The sequence below is a fragment of the Pristiophorus japonicus genome, chromosome 26 (genome assembly GCF_044704955.1).
Source record: "Pristiophorus japonicus isolate sPriJap1 chromosome 26, sPriJap1.hap1, whole genome shotgun sequence".
Classification (NCBI taxonomy): Eukaryota; Metazoa; Chordata; class Chondrichthyes; family Pristiophoridae; genus Pristiophorus; species Pristiophorus japonicus.
In genome coordinates this window covers 24,173,284-24,188,490 of record NC_092002.1, presented here as the reverse complement: position 1 = coordinate 24,188,490, position 15,207 = coordinate 24,173,284, and the positions used below count along the sequence as shown (strand labels likewise).

General features: G+C 56.4%; 1 protein-coding gene across 3 annotated transcripts in view; it reads left to right on the top strand.

Moving 5' to 3' along the window:
* The window catches only part of LOC139239105 (transmembrane protein 229B-like), a 59,866-nt gene that overhangs the window by 42,670 nt on the left and 1,989 nt on the right, over positions 1-15,207 (top strand). The gene's annotated exons all lie outside the window — the stretch shown is intronic.

The following is a 15,207-nucleotide window of genomic DNA, read 5'->3' as shown; positions in this document are numbered from 1 at the left end:
AGGGTTTGGGCAGAGTTAGAGGGTTCTGGGAGTGAGAGGGTTCGGGGAGTGAGAGGGTTCGGGGAGTGAGAGGGTTCGAGGAGTGAGAGGGTTCTGGGAGTGAGAGGGTACGAGGAGTGATAGGGTTCGGGGTGTGAGAGGGTTCGGGGAATGAGAGAGTTCGGTGGGAGTGAGAGGGTTCGAGGAATGAGAGGGTTCGGTGAGTGAGAGGGTTCAGGGAGTGAGAGGGTTCGGGGAGTGAGAGGGTTCGGGGGGAGTGAGAGGGTTCGGGGGGAGTGAGACGGTTTGTTGAGTGAGAGGGTACGAGGAGTCAGAGGGTTCGGGCAGAGTTAGAGGGTTCGGGGAGTGAGAGGGTTCGGGGAGTGAGAGGGTTCTGGGAGTGAGAGGGTTCTGGGAGTGAGAGGGTTCGGGGAGTGAGAGGGTTCGGGGTGTGAGAGGGTTCGGGGGGAGTGAGAGGGTTCTGGGAGTGAGAGGGTTCGAGGAGTGAGAGGGTTCGGGGAGTGAGAGGGTTCGGGCTGTGAGAGGATTCGGTGTGAGTGAGAGGGTTCGGGGAGTGAGAGGGTTTGTTGAGTGAGAGGGTTCGGGGAGTGAGAGGGTTCGAGGAGTGAGAGGGTTCGGGCAGAGTTAGAGGGTTCTGGGAGTGAGAAGGTTCTGGGAGTGAGAGGGTTCTGGGAGTGAGAGGGTTCGGGGAGTGAGAGGGTTCGAGGAGTGAGAGGGTTCTGGGAGTGAGAGGGTTCTGGGAGTGAGAGGGTTCGGGGAGTGAGAGGGTTCGGTGAGTGAGAGGGTTCTGGGAGTGAGAGGGTACGAGGAGTGAGAGGGTTCGGGGAGTGAGAGGGTTCTGGGGGAGTGAGAGGGTTCGAGGAGTGAGAGGGTTCGGGCAGAGTTAGAGGGTTCTGGGAGTGAGAGGGTTCGGGGAGTGAGAGGGTTCGGGGAGTGAGAGGGTTCGAGGAGTGAGAGGGTTCTGGGAGTGAGAGGGTACGAGGAGTGATAGGGTTCGGGGAGTGAGAGGGTTCGGGGAATGAGAGAGTACGGGGGGAGTGAGAGGGTTCGAGGAATGAGAGGGTTCGGTGAGTGAGAGGGTTCTGGGAGTGAGAGGGTTCAGGGAGTGAGAGGGTTCGTGGAATGAGAGAGTTCGGGGGGAGTGAGAGGGTTTGAGGAGTGAGAGGGTTCGGTGAGTGAGAGGGTTCTGGGAGTGAGAGGGTTCGGGGAGTGAGAGGGTTCTGGGAGTGAGAGGGTTCGGGGGGAGTGAGAGGGTTCGGGGAGTGAGAGGGTTCGGGGAGTGAGAGGGTTTGTTGAGTGAGAGGGTTCGGGGAGTGAGAGGGTTCGGGCAGAGTTAGAGGGTTCGGGGAGTGAGAGGGTTCGGGGAGTGAGAGGGTTCGAGGAGTGAGAGGGTTCGGGTAGAGTTAGAGGGTTCTGGGAGTGAGAAGGTTCTGGGAGTGAGAGGGTTCTGGGAGTGAGAGGGTTCGGGGAGTGAGAGGGTTCGGGAAGTGAGAGGGTTCGGGGAGTGAGAGGGTTCTGGGAGTGAGAGGGTTCGAGGAGTGAGAGGGTTCTGGGAGTGAGAGGGTTCGGGGAGTGAGAGGGTTCGAGGAGTGAGAGGGTTCTGGGAGTGAGAGGGTACAAGGAGTGAGAGGGTTCGGGGAGTGAGAGGGTTCGGGGAGTGAGAGGGTTCGAGGAGTGAGAGGGTTCTGGGAGTGAGAGGGTTCGAGGAGTGAGAGGGTTCGAGGAGTGAGAGGGTTCGGGGAGTGAGAGGGTTCGGGGAGTGAGAGGGTTCGAGGAGTGAGAGGGTTCTGGGAGTGAGAGGGTTCGAGGAGTGAGAGGGTTCGAGGAGTGAGAGGGTTCGGGGAGTGAGAGGGTTCGAGGAGTGAGAGGGTTCTGGGAGTGAGAGGGTACAAGGAGTGAGAGGGTTCGGGGAGTGAGAGGGTTCGGGGAGTGAGAGGGTTCGAGGAGTGAGAGGGTTCGGGGAGTGAGAGGGTTCGAGGAGTGAGAGTGTTCTGGGAGTGAGAGGGTACAAGGAGTGAGAGGGTTCGGGGAGTGAGAGGGTTCGGGGAGTCAGAGGGTTCGGGGAGTGAGAGGGTTCGAGGAGTGAGAGGGTTCTGGGAGTGAGAGGGTTCTGGGAGTGAGAGGGTACAAGGAGTGAGAGGGTTCGGGGAGTGAGAGGGTTCGGGGAGTGAGAGGGTTCGAGGAGTGAGAGGGTTCTGGGAGTGAGAGGGTTCGAGGAGTGAGAGGGTTCGAGGAGTGAGAGGGTTCGGGGAGTGAGAGGGTTCGAGGAGTGAGAGGGTTCTGGGAGTGAGAGGGTACAAGGAGTGAGAGGGTTCTGGGAGTGAGAGGGTTCGGGGAGTGAGAGGGTTCGAGGAGTGAGAGGGTTCTGGGAATGAGAAGGTTCTGGGAGTGAGAGGGTACGAGGAGTGAGAGGGTTCTGGGAGTGAGAGGGTTCGGGGAGTGAGAGGGTTCGGTGAGTGAGAGGGTTCTGGGAGTGAGAGGGTACGAGGAGTGAGAGGGTTCAGGGAGTGAGAGGGTTCTGGGGGAGTGAGAGGGTTCGAGGAGTGAGAGGGTTCGGGCAGAGTTAGAGGGTTCTGGGAGTGAGAGGGTTCGGGGAGTGAGAGGGTTCGGGGAGTGAGAGGGTTCGAGGAGTGAGAGGGTTCTGGGAGTGAGAGGGTACGAGGAGTGATAGGGTTTGGGGAGTGAGAGGGTTCGGGGAATGAGAGGGTTCTGGGAGTGAGAGGGTTCTGGGAGTGAGAGGGTACAAGGAGTGAGAGGGTTCGGGGAGTGAGAGGGTTCGGGGAGTGAGAGGGTTCGAGGAGTGAGAGGGTTCTGGGAGTGAGAGGGTTCGAGGAGTGAGAGGGTTCGAGGAGTGAGAGGGTTCGGGGAGTGAGAGGGTTCGAGGAGTGAGAGGGTTCTGGGAGTGAGAGGGTACAAGGAGTGAGAGGGTTCTGGGAGTGAGAGGGTTCGGGGAGTGAGAGGGTTCGAGGAGTGAGAGGGTTCTGGGAATGAGAAGGTTCTGGGAGTGAGAGGGTACGAGGAGTGAGAGGGTTCTGGGAGTGAGAGGGTTCGGGGAGTGAGAGGGTTCGGTGAGTGAGAGGGTTCTGGGAGTGAGAGGGTACGAGGAGTGAGAGGGTTCAGGGAGTGAGAGGGTTCTGGGGGAGTGAGAGGGTTCGAGGAGTGAGAGGGTTCGGGCAGAGTTAGAGGGTTCTGGGAGTGAGAGGGTTCGGGGAGTGAGAGGGTTCGGGGAGTGAGAGGGTTCGAGGAGTGAGAGGGTTCTGGGAGTGAGAGGGTACGAGGAGTGATAGGGTTTGGGGAGTGAGAGGGTTCGGGGAATGAGAGAGTTCGGGGGGAGTGAGAGGGTTCGAGGAATGAGAGGGTTCGGTGAGTGAGAGGGTTCTGGGAGTGAGAGGGTTCAGGGGGAATGAGAGGGTTCAAGGAGTGAGAGGGTTCGGGCAGAGTTAGAGGGTTCTGGGAGTGAGATGGTTCGGGGAGTGAGAGGGTTCGGGGAGTGAGAGGGTTCGAGGAGTGAGAGGGTTCTGGGAGTGAGAGGGTACGAGGAGTGATAGGGTTCGGGGAGTGAGAGGGTTCGGGGAATGAGAGAGTTCGGGGGGAGTGAGAGGGTTCGAGGAATGAGAGGGTTCGGTGAGTGAGAGGGTTCTGATGTGAGAGGGTTCTGGGAGTGAGAGGGTTCGGGGAGTGAGAGGGTTCGGGGGGAGTGAGAGGGTTCGAGGGGAGTGAGAGGGTTCGGGGAGTGAGAGGGTTCGGGGAGTGAGAGGGTTTGTTGAGTGAGAGGGTACGAGGAGTGAGAGGGTTCGGGCAGAGTTAGAGGGTTCGGGGAGTGAGAGGGTTCTGGGAGTGAGAGGGTTCTGGGAGTGAGAGGGTTCGGGGGGAGTGAGAGGATTCGGGGAGTGAGAGGGTTCGGGGAGTGAGAGGGTTTGTTGAGTGAGAGGGTTCGGGGAGTGAGAGGGTTCGGGCAGAGTTAGAGGGTTCTGGGAGTGAGAAGGTTCTGGGAGTGAGAGGGTTCTGGGAGTGAGAGGGTTCGGGGAGTGAGAGGGTTCGAGGAGTGAGAGGGTTCTGGGAGTGAGAAGGTTCTGGGAGTGAGAGGGTTCGGGGAGTGAGAGGGTTCGGGGAGTGAGAGGGTTCTGGGAGTGAGAGGGTTCTGGGAGTGAGAGGGTACGAGGAGTGAGAGGGTTCGGGGAGTGAGAGGGTTCTGGGAGTGAGAGGGTTCTGGGAGTGAGAGGGTTCGGGGAGTGAGAGGGTTCGGTGAGTGAGAGGGTTCTGGGAGTGAGAGGGTACGAGGAGTGAGAGTGTTCGGGGAGTGAGAGGGTTCGGTGAGTGAGAGGGTTCTGGGAGTGAGAGGGTACGAGGAGTGAGAGGGTTCGGGGAGTGAGAGGGTTCGGGGAGTGAGAGGGTTCTCGGGGAGTGAGAGGGTTCTGGGGGAGTGAGAGGGTTCGAGGAGTGAGAGGGTTTGGGCAGAGTTAGAGGGTTCTGGGAGTGAGAGGGTTCGGGGAGTGAGAGGGTTCGGGGAGTGAGAGGGTTCGAGGAGTGAGAGGGTTCTGGGAGTGAGAGGGTACGAGGAGTGATAGGGTTCGGGGTGTGAGAGGGTTCGGGGAATGAGAGAGTTCGGTGGGAGTGAGAGGGTTCGAGGAATGAGAGGGTTCGGTGAGTGAGAGGGTTCAGGGAGTGAGAGGGTTCGGGGAGTGAGAGGGTTCGGGGGGAGTGAGAGGGTTCGGGGGGAGTGAGACGGTTTGTTGAGTGAGAGGGTACGAGGAGTCAGAGGGTTCGGGCAGAGTTAGAGGGTTCGGGGAGTGAGAGGGTTCGGGGAGTGAGAGGGTTCTGGGAGTGAGAGGGTTCTGGGAGTGAGAGGGTTCGGGGAGTGAGAGGGTTCGGGGTGTGAGAGGGTTCGGGGGGAGTGAGAGGGTTCTGGGAGTGAGAGGGTTCGAGGAGTGAGAGGGTTCGGGGAGTGAGAGGGTTCGGGCTGTGAGAGGATTCGGTGTGAGTGAGAGGGTTCGGGGAGTGAGAGGGTTTGTTGAGTGAGAGGGTTCGGGGAGTGAGAGGGTTCGAGGAGTGAGAGGGTTCGGGCAGAGTTAGAGGGTTCTGGGAGTGAGAAGGTTCTGGGAGTGAGAGGGTTCTGGGAGTGAGAGGGTTCGGGGAGTGAGAGGGTTCGAGGAGTGAGAGGGTTCTGGGAGTGAGAGGGTTCTGGGAGTGAGAGGGTTCGGGGAGTGAGAGGGTTCGGTGAGTGAGAGGGTTCTGGGAGTGAGAGGGTACGAGGAGTGAGAGGGTTCGGGGAGTGAGAGGGTTCTGGGGGAGTGAGAGGGTTCGAGGAGTGAGAGGGTTCGGGCAGAGTTAGAGGGTTCTGGGAGTGAGAGGGTTCGGGGAGTGAGAGGGTTCGGGGAGTGAGAGGGTTCGAGGAGTGAGAGGGTTCTGGGAGTGAGAGGGTACGAGGAGTGATAGGGTTCGGGGAGTGAGAGGGTTCGGGGAATGAGAGAGTTCGGGGGGAGTGAGAGGGTTCGAGGAATGAGAGGGTTCGGTGAGTGAGAGGGTTCTGGGAGTGAGAGGGTTCAGGGAGTGAGAGGGTTCGTGGAATGAGAGAGTTCGGGGGGAGTGAGAGGGTTTGAGGAGTGAGAGGGTTCGGTGAGTGAGAGGGTTCTGGGAGTGAGAGGGTTCGGGGAGTGAGAGGGTTCTGGGAGTGAGAGGGTTCGGGGGGAGTGAGAGGGTTCGGGGAGTGAGAGGGTTCGGGGAGTGAGAGGGTTTGTTGAGTGAGAGGGTTCGGGGAGTGAGAGGGTTCGGGCAGAGTTAGAGGGTTCGGGGAGTGAGAGGGTTCGGGGAGTGAGAGGGTTCGAGGAGTGAGAGGGTTCGGGTAGAGTTAGAGGGTTCTGGGAGTGAGAAGGTTCTGGGAGTGAGAGGGTTCTGGGAGTGAGAGGGTTCGGGGAGTGAGAGGGTTCGAGGAGTGAGAGGGTTCTGGGAGTGAGAAGGTTCTGGGAGTGAGAGGGTACGAGGAGTGAGAGGGTTCGGGGAGTGAGAGGGTTCTGGGAGTGAGAGGGTTCGGGGAGTGAGAGGGTACGAGGAGTGAGAGGGTTCGGGGAGTGAGAGGGTTCTGGGGGAGTGAGAGGGTTCGAGGAGTGAGAGGGTTCGGGCAGAGTTAGAGGGTTCTGGGAGTGAGAGGGTTCTGGGAGTGAGCGGGTTCGGTGAGTGAGAGGATTCGGGGAGTGAGAGGGTACGAGGAGTGAGAGGGTTCGGGGAGTGAGAGGGTTCTGGGGGAGTGAGAGGGTTCGAGGAGTGAGAGGGTTCGGGCAGAGTTAGAGGGTTCTGGGAGTGAGAGGGTTCGGGGAGTGAGAGGGTTCGGGGAGTGAGAGGGTTCGAGGAGTGAGAGGGTTCTGGGAGTGAGGGGGTACGAGGAGTGAGAGGTTTCGGGGAGTGAGAGGGTTCTGGGAGTGAGAGGGTACGAGGAGTGAGAGGGTTCGAGGAGTGAGAGGATTCTGGGAGTGAGAGGGTTCGGGGAGTGAGAGGGTTCGAGGAGTGAGAGGGTTCTGGGAGTGAGAGGGTACAAGGAGTGAGAGGGTTCGGGGAGTGAGAGGGTTCTGGGAGTGAGAGGGTTCTGGGAGTGAGAGGGTTCGGAGAGTGAGAGGATTCGGGGAGTGAGAGGGTTCGGGGAGTGAGAGGGTTCTGGGAGTGAGAGGGTTCGGGGAGTGAGAGGGTTCTGGGAGTGAGAGGGTTCGGGGAGTGAGAGGGTTCGAGGAGTGAGAGGGTTCTGGGAGTGAGAGGGTTCGGGGAGTGAGAGGGTTCGAGGAGTGAGAGGGTTCTCGGAGTGAGAGGGTACAAGGAGTGAGAGGGTTCGGGGAGTGAGAGGGTTCTGGGAGTGAGAGGGTTCGAGGAGTGAGAGGGTTCTGGGAGTGAGAGGGAACAAGGAGTGAGAGGGTTCGGGGAGTGAGAGGGTTCGGGGAGTGAGAGGGTTCGGGGAGTGAGAGGGTACAAGGAGTGAGAGGGTTCTGGGAGTGAGAGGGTACAAGGAGTGAGAGGGTTCGGGGAGTGAGAGGGTTCGGGGAGTGAGAGGGTTCGAGGAGTGAGAGGGTTCTGGGAGTGAGAGGGTTCGAGGAGTGAGAGGGTTCTGAGAGTGAGAGGGTGCAAGGAGTGAGAGGGTTCTGGGAGTGAGAGGGTTCTGGGAGTGAGAGGGTACAAGGAGTGAGAGGGTTCGGGGAGTGAGAGGGTTCGGGGAGTGAGAGGGTTCGAGGAGTGAGAGGGTTCTGGGAGTGAGAGGGTTCTGGGAGTGAGAGGGTTCTGGGAGTGAGAGGGTACAAGGAGTGAGAGGGTTCGGGGAGTGAGAGGGTTCGGGGAGTGAGAGGGTTCGAGGAGTGAGAGGGTTCTGGGAGTGAGAGGGTTCGGGGAGTGAGAGGGTTCGGGAAGTGAGAGGGTTCGGGGAGTGAGAGGGTTCTGGGAGTGAGAGGGTTCGAGGAGTGAGAGGGTTCTGGGAGTGAGAGGGTTCGGGGAGTGAGAGGGTTCGAGGAGTGAGAGGGTTCTGGGAGTGAGAGGGTACAAGGAGTGAGAGGGTTCGGGGAGTGAGAGGGTTCGGGGAGTGAGAGGGTTCGAGGAGTGAGAGGGTTCTGGGAGTGAGAGGGTTCGAGGAGTGAGAGGGTTCGAGGAGTGAGAGGGTTCGGGGAGTGAGAGGGTTCGGGGAGTGAGAGGGTTCGAGGAGTGAGAGGGTTCTGGGAGTGAGAGGGTTCGAGGAGTGAGAGGGTTCGAGGAGTGAGAGGGTTCGGGGAGTGAGAGGGTTCGAGGAGTGAGAGGGTTCTGGGAGTGAGAGGGTACAAGGAGTGAGAGGGTTCGGGGAGTGAGAGGGTTCGGGGAGTGAGAGGGTTCGAGGAGTGAGAGTGTTCGGGGAGTGAGAGGGTTCGAGGAGTGAGAGTGTTCTGGGAGTGAGAGGGTACAAGGAGTGAGAGGGTTCGGGGAGTGAGAGGGTTCGGGGAGTGAGAGGGTTCGGGGAGTGAGAGGGTTCGAGGAGTGAGAGGGTTCTGGGAGTGAGAGGGTTCTGGGAGTGAGAGGGTACAAGGAGTGAGAGGGTTCGGGGAGTGAGAGGGTTCGGGGAGTGAGAGGGTTCGAGGAGTGAGAGGGTTCTGGGAGTGAGAGGGTTCGAGGAGTGAGAGGGTTCGAGGAGTGAGAGGGTTCGGGGAGTGAGAGGGTTCGAGGAGTGAGAGGGTTCTGGGAGTGAGAGGGTACAAGGAGTGAGAGGGTTCGGGGAGTGAGAGGGTTCGGGGAGTGAGAGGGTTCGAGGAGTGAGAGGGTTCGGGGAGTGAGAGGGTTCGAGGAGTGAGAGGGTTCTGGGAGTGAGAGGGTACAAGGAGTGAGAGGGTTCGGGGAGTGAGAGGGTTCGGGGAGTGAGAGGGTTCGAGGAGTGAGAGGGTTCGGGGAGTGAGAGGGTACGAGGAGTGAGAGGGTACAAGGAGTGAGAGGGTTCTGGGAGTGAGAGGGTACAAGGAGTGAGAGGGTTCGGGGAGTGAGAGGGTTCGGGGAGTGAGAGGGTTCGAGGAGTGAGAGGGTTCTGGGAGTGAGAGGGTTCGAGGAGTGAGAGGGTTCTGGGAGTGAGAGGGTGCAAGGAGTGAGAGGGTTCGAGGAGTGAGAGGGTTCTGGGAGTGAGAGGGTACAAGGAGTGAGAGGGTTCGGGGAGTGAGAGGGTTCGGGGAGTGAGAGGGTTCGAGGAGTGAGAGGGTTCGGGGAGTGAGAGGGTTCGAGGAGTGAGAGGGTTCGGTGAGTGAGAGGGTTCTGGGAGTGAGAGGGTTCGGGGAGTGAGAGGGTTCGGGGAGTGAGAGGGTTCTGGGAGTGAGAGGGTACGAGGAGTGAGAGGGTTCTGGGAGTGAGAAGGTTCAGGGGTAGGGAAAGGGATCGGGGAGTGAGAGGATTCGAGGAGTGAGAGGGTTCGGGGAGTGAGAGGGTTCGAGGAGTGAGAGGGTTCGGGGAGTGAGAGGGTTCGAGGAGTGAGAGGGTTCTGGGAGTGAGAGGGTACAAGGAGTGAGAGGGTTCTGGGAGTGAGAGGGTTCGGGGAGTGAGAGGGTTCGAGGTGAGGACGATGGTGCCTCTGGGGAGTGTAGCCAGAGCCAATACCAAGGCTCCACGGGTGGCTCAGCTGCACAGGGGGGAGGGACAAAGAACAAAAGGGCCCTAGTGATAGGGGATTCTATAGTTAGGGGGACAGACAGGCGTTTCTGCGGCCGGAGATGTGACTCCAGAATGCTTTGGTGCCTCCCTGGTGCATGGGTCAAGGATGTCACAGAGTGGACGCAGTGCATTCTGGGGAGAGGGTAACCAGCTAGAGGTCATGGTCCATATCGGGATCAATGACATAGGTAGAAAGAGGGATAAGGTCCTACAGACAGAATTTAGTGAGCTTGGAGGAAAATGAAAGGGTGGGATTTCAATGGTAGTAATCTCCGGGTTACTACCGGTGCCACGTGCTAATGAGTATAAGAATAGAAGGATAGAGAGGATGAACACGTGGCTGGAGAGCTGGTGTAGGAGGGAGGGCTTTAAATTCTTGAGGCATTGGGACCGCCTCTGGGGGAGATGGGACCTGTACAAACCAGACGGGTTGCACCTCAACAGTGCCTGGACCAATATCCTCACGGGGAGTTTTGCTAGTGCTGTTGGGGAGAGTTTAAACTAGCTTGGCAGGTGGATGGGAATCTGAGAATGAATTCAAGTGGGAGGCAAGTAAAGCAGAAATTGGTAAGCAAGAATTTAGAAAGCAAATCTGTAAGTCAGAGGAAACAAGGGTTAGTAAGTAGTAATCAAGTAGGTCTTCCTGTGCTGAATGGGATATACTTTAATGCAAGGAGTATAGCGAATAAGGCGGATGAGCTAAGAGCACGGGTAGATACTTGGGAGTATGACATTATAGCCATTACAGAGACATGGCTGAAAGAGGGGCAGGTTTGGCAGATCAATATTCCTGGTTACAGGATTTTTAGACAAGATAGAGAGGGGGGTAAAAAGGGTGTGTGTCACGGTACTGATTAAAGAAACTATTACAGCGGTGAGGAGGGATGGTATGTTAGAGGGATCCTCAAATGAGGCCATATGGATCGAACTTAAAAATAAAAAAGGGGCGATCACACTGCTGGGCGTGTATTATAGATCCCCAAACAGTCGGGGCGGGGGTGGGGGGGAGATAGAGGAGCAACTATGTCGGCAAATTGCTGTGAAGTCCAAAAACCATAGGGTAGTAATAGTAGGGGATTTTAACTATCCAAATATTGATTGGGACAAATTTAGTGTGAAGGGTATAGAGGGTGCGGAATTCTTGAAATGCATTCAAGAGAACTTTTTTAGTCAGTATGTACCAAGCCCAACACGAGAGGGGGTGGTCTTGGATTTAGTTTTGGGGAATGAAGCTGGGCAGGTTGAAGGGGTATTAGTGGGGAGCACTTGGGTGCCAGTGACCATAATTCAGTCAGATTCAAGTTGGTTATGGATAAGGACAACGCTAGGCCTGGAATAAAAGCCCCAAATTGGGAAATGCTAATTTTGCTAAGTTAAGGAGTGATTTGTCCACAGTGGACTGGAAACAGCTACTTGTGGGTAAATCAGTGTCGGAACAGTGGGAGGCATTCAAGGAGGAGATCCGGAAGGCTCAGGCCAAACATGTGCCCTTAAAGAAAAAGGTTGGGAATAATAATTCTAGAGCCCCCTGGATGTCTAGGGACTTACAGGGCAGGATAAAGAAAAAAAGGGACGTTTATGTCATATACCGACGGCTAAATACTGTAGAATCTTTGGAGGAATATAGAAAGTTCAGAGGTAAAATTAAAAAGCATATTTGGAATGATAAGAGAGAGTATGAAACACTCTCGGCTAGTAAAAGATGTTCTATAAATATATTAAGAGCAAGAGGATAACTAAAGAAAAGGTAGGGCCTATTAGAGACCATGAGGGTAATCTTTGTGTGGAGGCGGAAGATGTTGGGAGGGTTCTTAATGAATACATTGCATGTTTTCACAAAGGAAAGGGGCAATGCAGATACTGCTATCGAGGAGGAGTGTGATATTCTGGATGAAAGAAATATAGTGAGAGAGGAAGTATTAAGTGGTTTAGCAGCTTTGAAAGTGGATAAGTCCCAAGGCCCAGATGAAATGCATCCCAGGCTGTTGAGCGAAGTAAAAGATGAAATAGCAGAGGCTCTGACCATCATTTTCCAGTCCTCTCTGGCTGCAGGTGTGGTGCCGGAGGATTGGAGGACTGCTAATGTAGTACCCTTGTTTAAGAAGGGAGAAAGGGATAGCCCAAGTAATTACAGGCCTGTCAGCCTAACCTCAGTGGTGGGAAAATTATTGGAAAAAATCCTGAAAGACAGGATAAATCTACATTTGGAAAGGCAAGAATTAATTAGGGACAGTCAGCACGGATTTGTTAAGGGAAGATCGTGTTTGACTAATCTGATTGAATTTTTTGAGGAGGTAACCAGGGGAGTCAATGAGGGTAGTACATACAATGTGGTGTGTATGGACTTTAACAAAGCTTTTGATAAGGTCCCACATGGTCGACTGGTCACGAAGGTTAAAGCCCATGGGATACAGGGCAAAGTGGCAAGTTGGATCCAAAATTAGTTTAGAGGTAGGAAGCAAAGGGTAATGATTGATGGATGTTTTTGTGACTGGAAAAATGTTTCCAGTGGGGTTCCGCAGGGCTCAGTACTGGGTCCCTTGCTTTTTGTGGTTTATATCAATAATTTAGATTTGAATATAGGGTGTATGATTAAGAAGTTTGCAGATGAGGCTAAAATTGGCTGTGTGGTTGATAATGAAGAGGAAAGTCATGGGCTGCAGGAGGATATCAATCTACTGGTCGGGTGGGCAGAGCAGTGGCAAATGGAATTTAATTCAGAGAAGTGTGAGGTGATGCACTTTGGGAGGGCTAATAAGGAAAGGGTATACACATTAAGCGGTAGGCCACTTAATAATGTAGATGAACAAAGGGACCTTGGAGTGCTTGTCCACAGATCGCTGAAAGTAGCAGGCCAGGTGGATAAGGCAGTTCAGAAGGCATACGGAATGCTTGCCTTTATTGGCCGAGGCATAAAATATAAGAGCAGGGAGGTTATGCTTAAATTGTATAATATGCTGGTTAGGCCACAGCTGGAGTACTGCGTGCAGTTCTGGTCACCGTATTATAGGAAGGACGTGATTGCACTAGAGAGAGTGCAGAGGCGATTTACTAGGATGCTGCCTGGAATGGAGAATCTTAGTTATGAGGACAGATTGGATAGGCTGGGTTTGTTCTCATTGGAACAGAGGAGGCTGAGAGAAGACCTCATTGAGGTGTACAAAATTTTAAGGGGCTAGACCTAGTGGATAGTAAGGGTCAATTTCCATTGCTGGAGGGGGCTATTACGAGGGGGCATAGTTTTAAGATGGTTGGTGGAAGGTTTAGAGGGGATTTGATGGGGGCTTCTTTACACAGAGGGTTGTGGGGATCTGGAACTCGCTGCCTGGAAGAGTGGTGGATGCAGAAACCCTCACCACTTTTAAGAGATGGTTGGATGGGCACTTAAAGTGTAGTAACCTGCAGGGTTACGGACCTAGAGCTGGTAATTGGGATTAGACTGGATGACCTTTTGTGGGATGGAGCAGATATAATGGTAAGTACTGCAGGGAATAGAATACGGCCAGGGTGATCTCCTGGACTAGTGTCGATCGCCTGGATGGGTCGGAGAGGAATTTTCCCAGATTTTTTCTCCCTAAATTGGCCTGGGTTTTTATCTGGTTTTTGCCTCTCCCAGGAGATCACATGGGAGGAGTTTGGAGGGAGTGAGAGAGTTGGGGTGGAGTGTAGAATGTTTCAGTATAAGGGGTGTCGCAGTTGTGTGGGGCGGACTGGTTGGGCTGGGTGCTCTTTGCCTTTCCGCCATTGTTCATTGTTCATAGGTTTATATGTAACCTTCAGGGCTGCTGACCGAGGGCCGTGCGGCTCTTTGTCGGCCGGCGCGGACACGATGGGCCGGAATGGCCTCTTTCTGCGCTGTAAATTTCTATGTTTCTATGAGTGCGAGAGTTCGGGGGGCATGAGACCATTCGGAGGGGTGAGAGAGTTTGGGGGGAGTGAGAGAGTTTGGGGGGAGCGAGAGAGTTCGGGGAGTGAGAGATTTCGGGGGGACTGACAGATCCCAGGGGGTGGGGTGGTGGGTGGGGTGTTTTGTGTATGGGGGTGTGGGGGGTTTGGGGTGAGGAGGTTTGGGGTGAGAGGAGTTTGGGGTGAGGGGTTTGGAGTGAGGGGGGTTTGGGGTGAGAGGGTTTGGAGTGAGGGGGGTTTGGGGTCAGAGGGTTTGGGGTGAGGGGGGTTTGGGGTGAGGAGTGTTTGGGGTGAGAGGGGTTTGGGATGAGGGTGTTTGGGGTGAGGCGGGTTTGGGGTGAGAGGGGTTTGTGATGAGGGTGTTTGAAATGAGGTGGGTTTGGGGTGAGGGGGGTTTGGGGTGAGAGGGTTTGGAGTGAGGGGGGTTTGGGGTGAGGGGGTTTGGGGTGAGGAGGGTTTGGGGTGAGAGGGGTTTGGGATGAGGGTGTTTGGGGTGAGGCGGGTTTGGGGGTGAGGGGGGTTTGCGATGAGGGTGTTTGGGGTGAGGAGGTTTGGGATGTGGAGGGTTTGGAGTAAGATGGATTTGGGATGAGGGGGTTTGGAGTGAGGAGGTTTGGGGGTGAGGGGGGGCTTGGGGTGAGGGGTTTGGGGTGAGGGGGCTTGGGGTGAGGGGGGTTTGGGGTGAAAGGGCTTTGGGGTGAGGGTTTGCGCTGAGGTGGCTTGGGGTGAGGGGGTTTAGGGTGTTGGTGGTTTGGGGTGTGGGTGGTTTGGGATGAGGGGGTTTGGGGTGAGAGGAGTTTGAGGTGAGGGGGATTTGGGGTGAGGGGTTTGGAGTGAGGGGGGTTTGGGGTGAGAGGGTTTGGAGTGAGGGGGGTTTGGGGTGAGGGGGTTTGGGGTGAGGAGGGTTTGGGGTGAGAGAGGTTTGGGATGAGGGTGTTTGGGGTTAGGCGGGTTTGGGGGTGAGGGGCGTTTGCGATGAGGGTGTTTGGGGTGAGGAGGTTTGGGATGTGGAGGGTTTGGAGTAAGACGGGTTTGGGATGAGGGGGTTTGGAGTGAGGAGGTTTGCGGGTGAGGGGGGGCTTGGGGTGAGGGGGGTTGCGGTTAGGGGGGTTTGGGGTTTGGGGCTTTGGGGTGAGGGTTTGCGCTGAGGTGGCTTGGGATGAGGGGGTTTGGGATGTTGGTGGTTTGGGGTGTGGGGGGTTTGGGATGAGGGGGTTTGGGATGAGGGTTTTGGGGTGTGGGGGGTTGGGATGAGGGGGTTTGGGGTGAGGGTTTTGGGGTGTGGGCGGGGTTGGGATGAGGGGGTTTGGGGTGAGGGTTTTCGGGTGTGGGGGGGTTTGGGCTGAGGGGGTTTGGGGTGAGGGTTTTGGGGTGTGGGGGGTTTGAGATGAGGGGGTTTGGGGTAAGGGTTTTGGGGTGTGGGAAAGTTGGGATGAGGGGGTTTGGGGTGAGTGTTTTGGGTGTGGGGGGGTTGGGATGAGGGGGTTTGGGGTGAGGGTTTTGGGGTGAGGGAGTTTGGAGTGAGGTTTTTGGGGTGAGGGGGTTTGGGGTGAGGAGGTTTGGGGTGTGGGCGGTTTGGGATGAGGGGGTTTGGTGTGAGGGTTTTGGGGTGAAGAGGTTTGGGGTGTGGGGGGGTTTGGGATGAGGGGGTTTGGGGTGAGGGTTTTGGGGTGAGGGTTTTGGGGTGAGCGGGTTTGGGATGAGGGGCTTTGGGTGAGGGTTTTAGGGTGAGGGTTTTGGGGTGAGGGGGTTTGGGGTGAGGGGGTTTGGGGTGTGGGGGATTTGGGGTGAGGGTTTTGGGGTGTGGGGGGTTTGGGATGAGGGGGTTTGGGGTGAGGAGGTTTGGGGTGAGGGTTTTGGGTTGTGGGGTGTTTGGTGTGAGGGGGTTTAGGGTGTGGGGGGTTTGGGGTGAGGAGGTTTGGGGTGAGGATGTTTGGGGTGTGGTGGGTTTGCGGTTTGGGGCTTTGGGGTGAGGGTTTGCGCTGAGGTGGCTTGGGATGAGGGGGTTTGGGGTGTTGGTGGTTTGGGGTGTGGGGGGTTTGGGATGAGGGGGTTTGGGATGAGGGTTTTGGGGTGTGGGGGGTTGGGATGAGGGGGTTTGGGTGAGGGTTTTGGGGTGTGGGCGGGGTTGCGATGAGGGGTTTTGGGGTGAGGGTTTTGGGGTGTGGG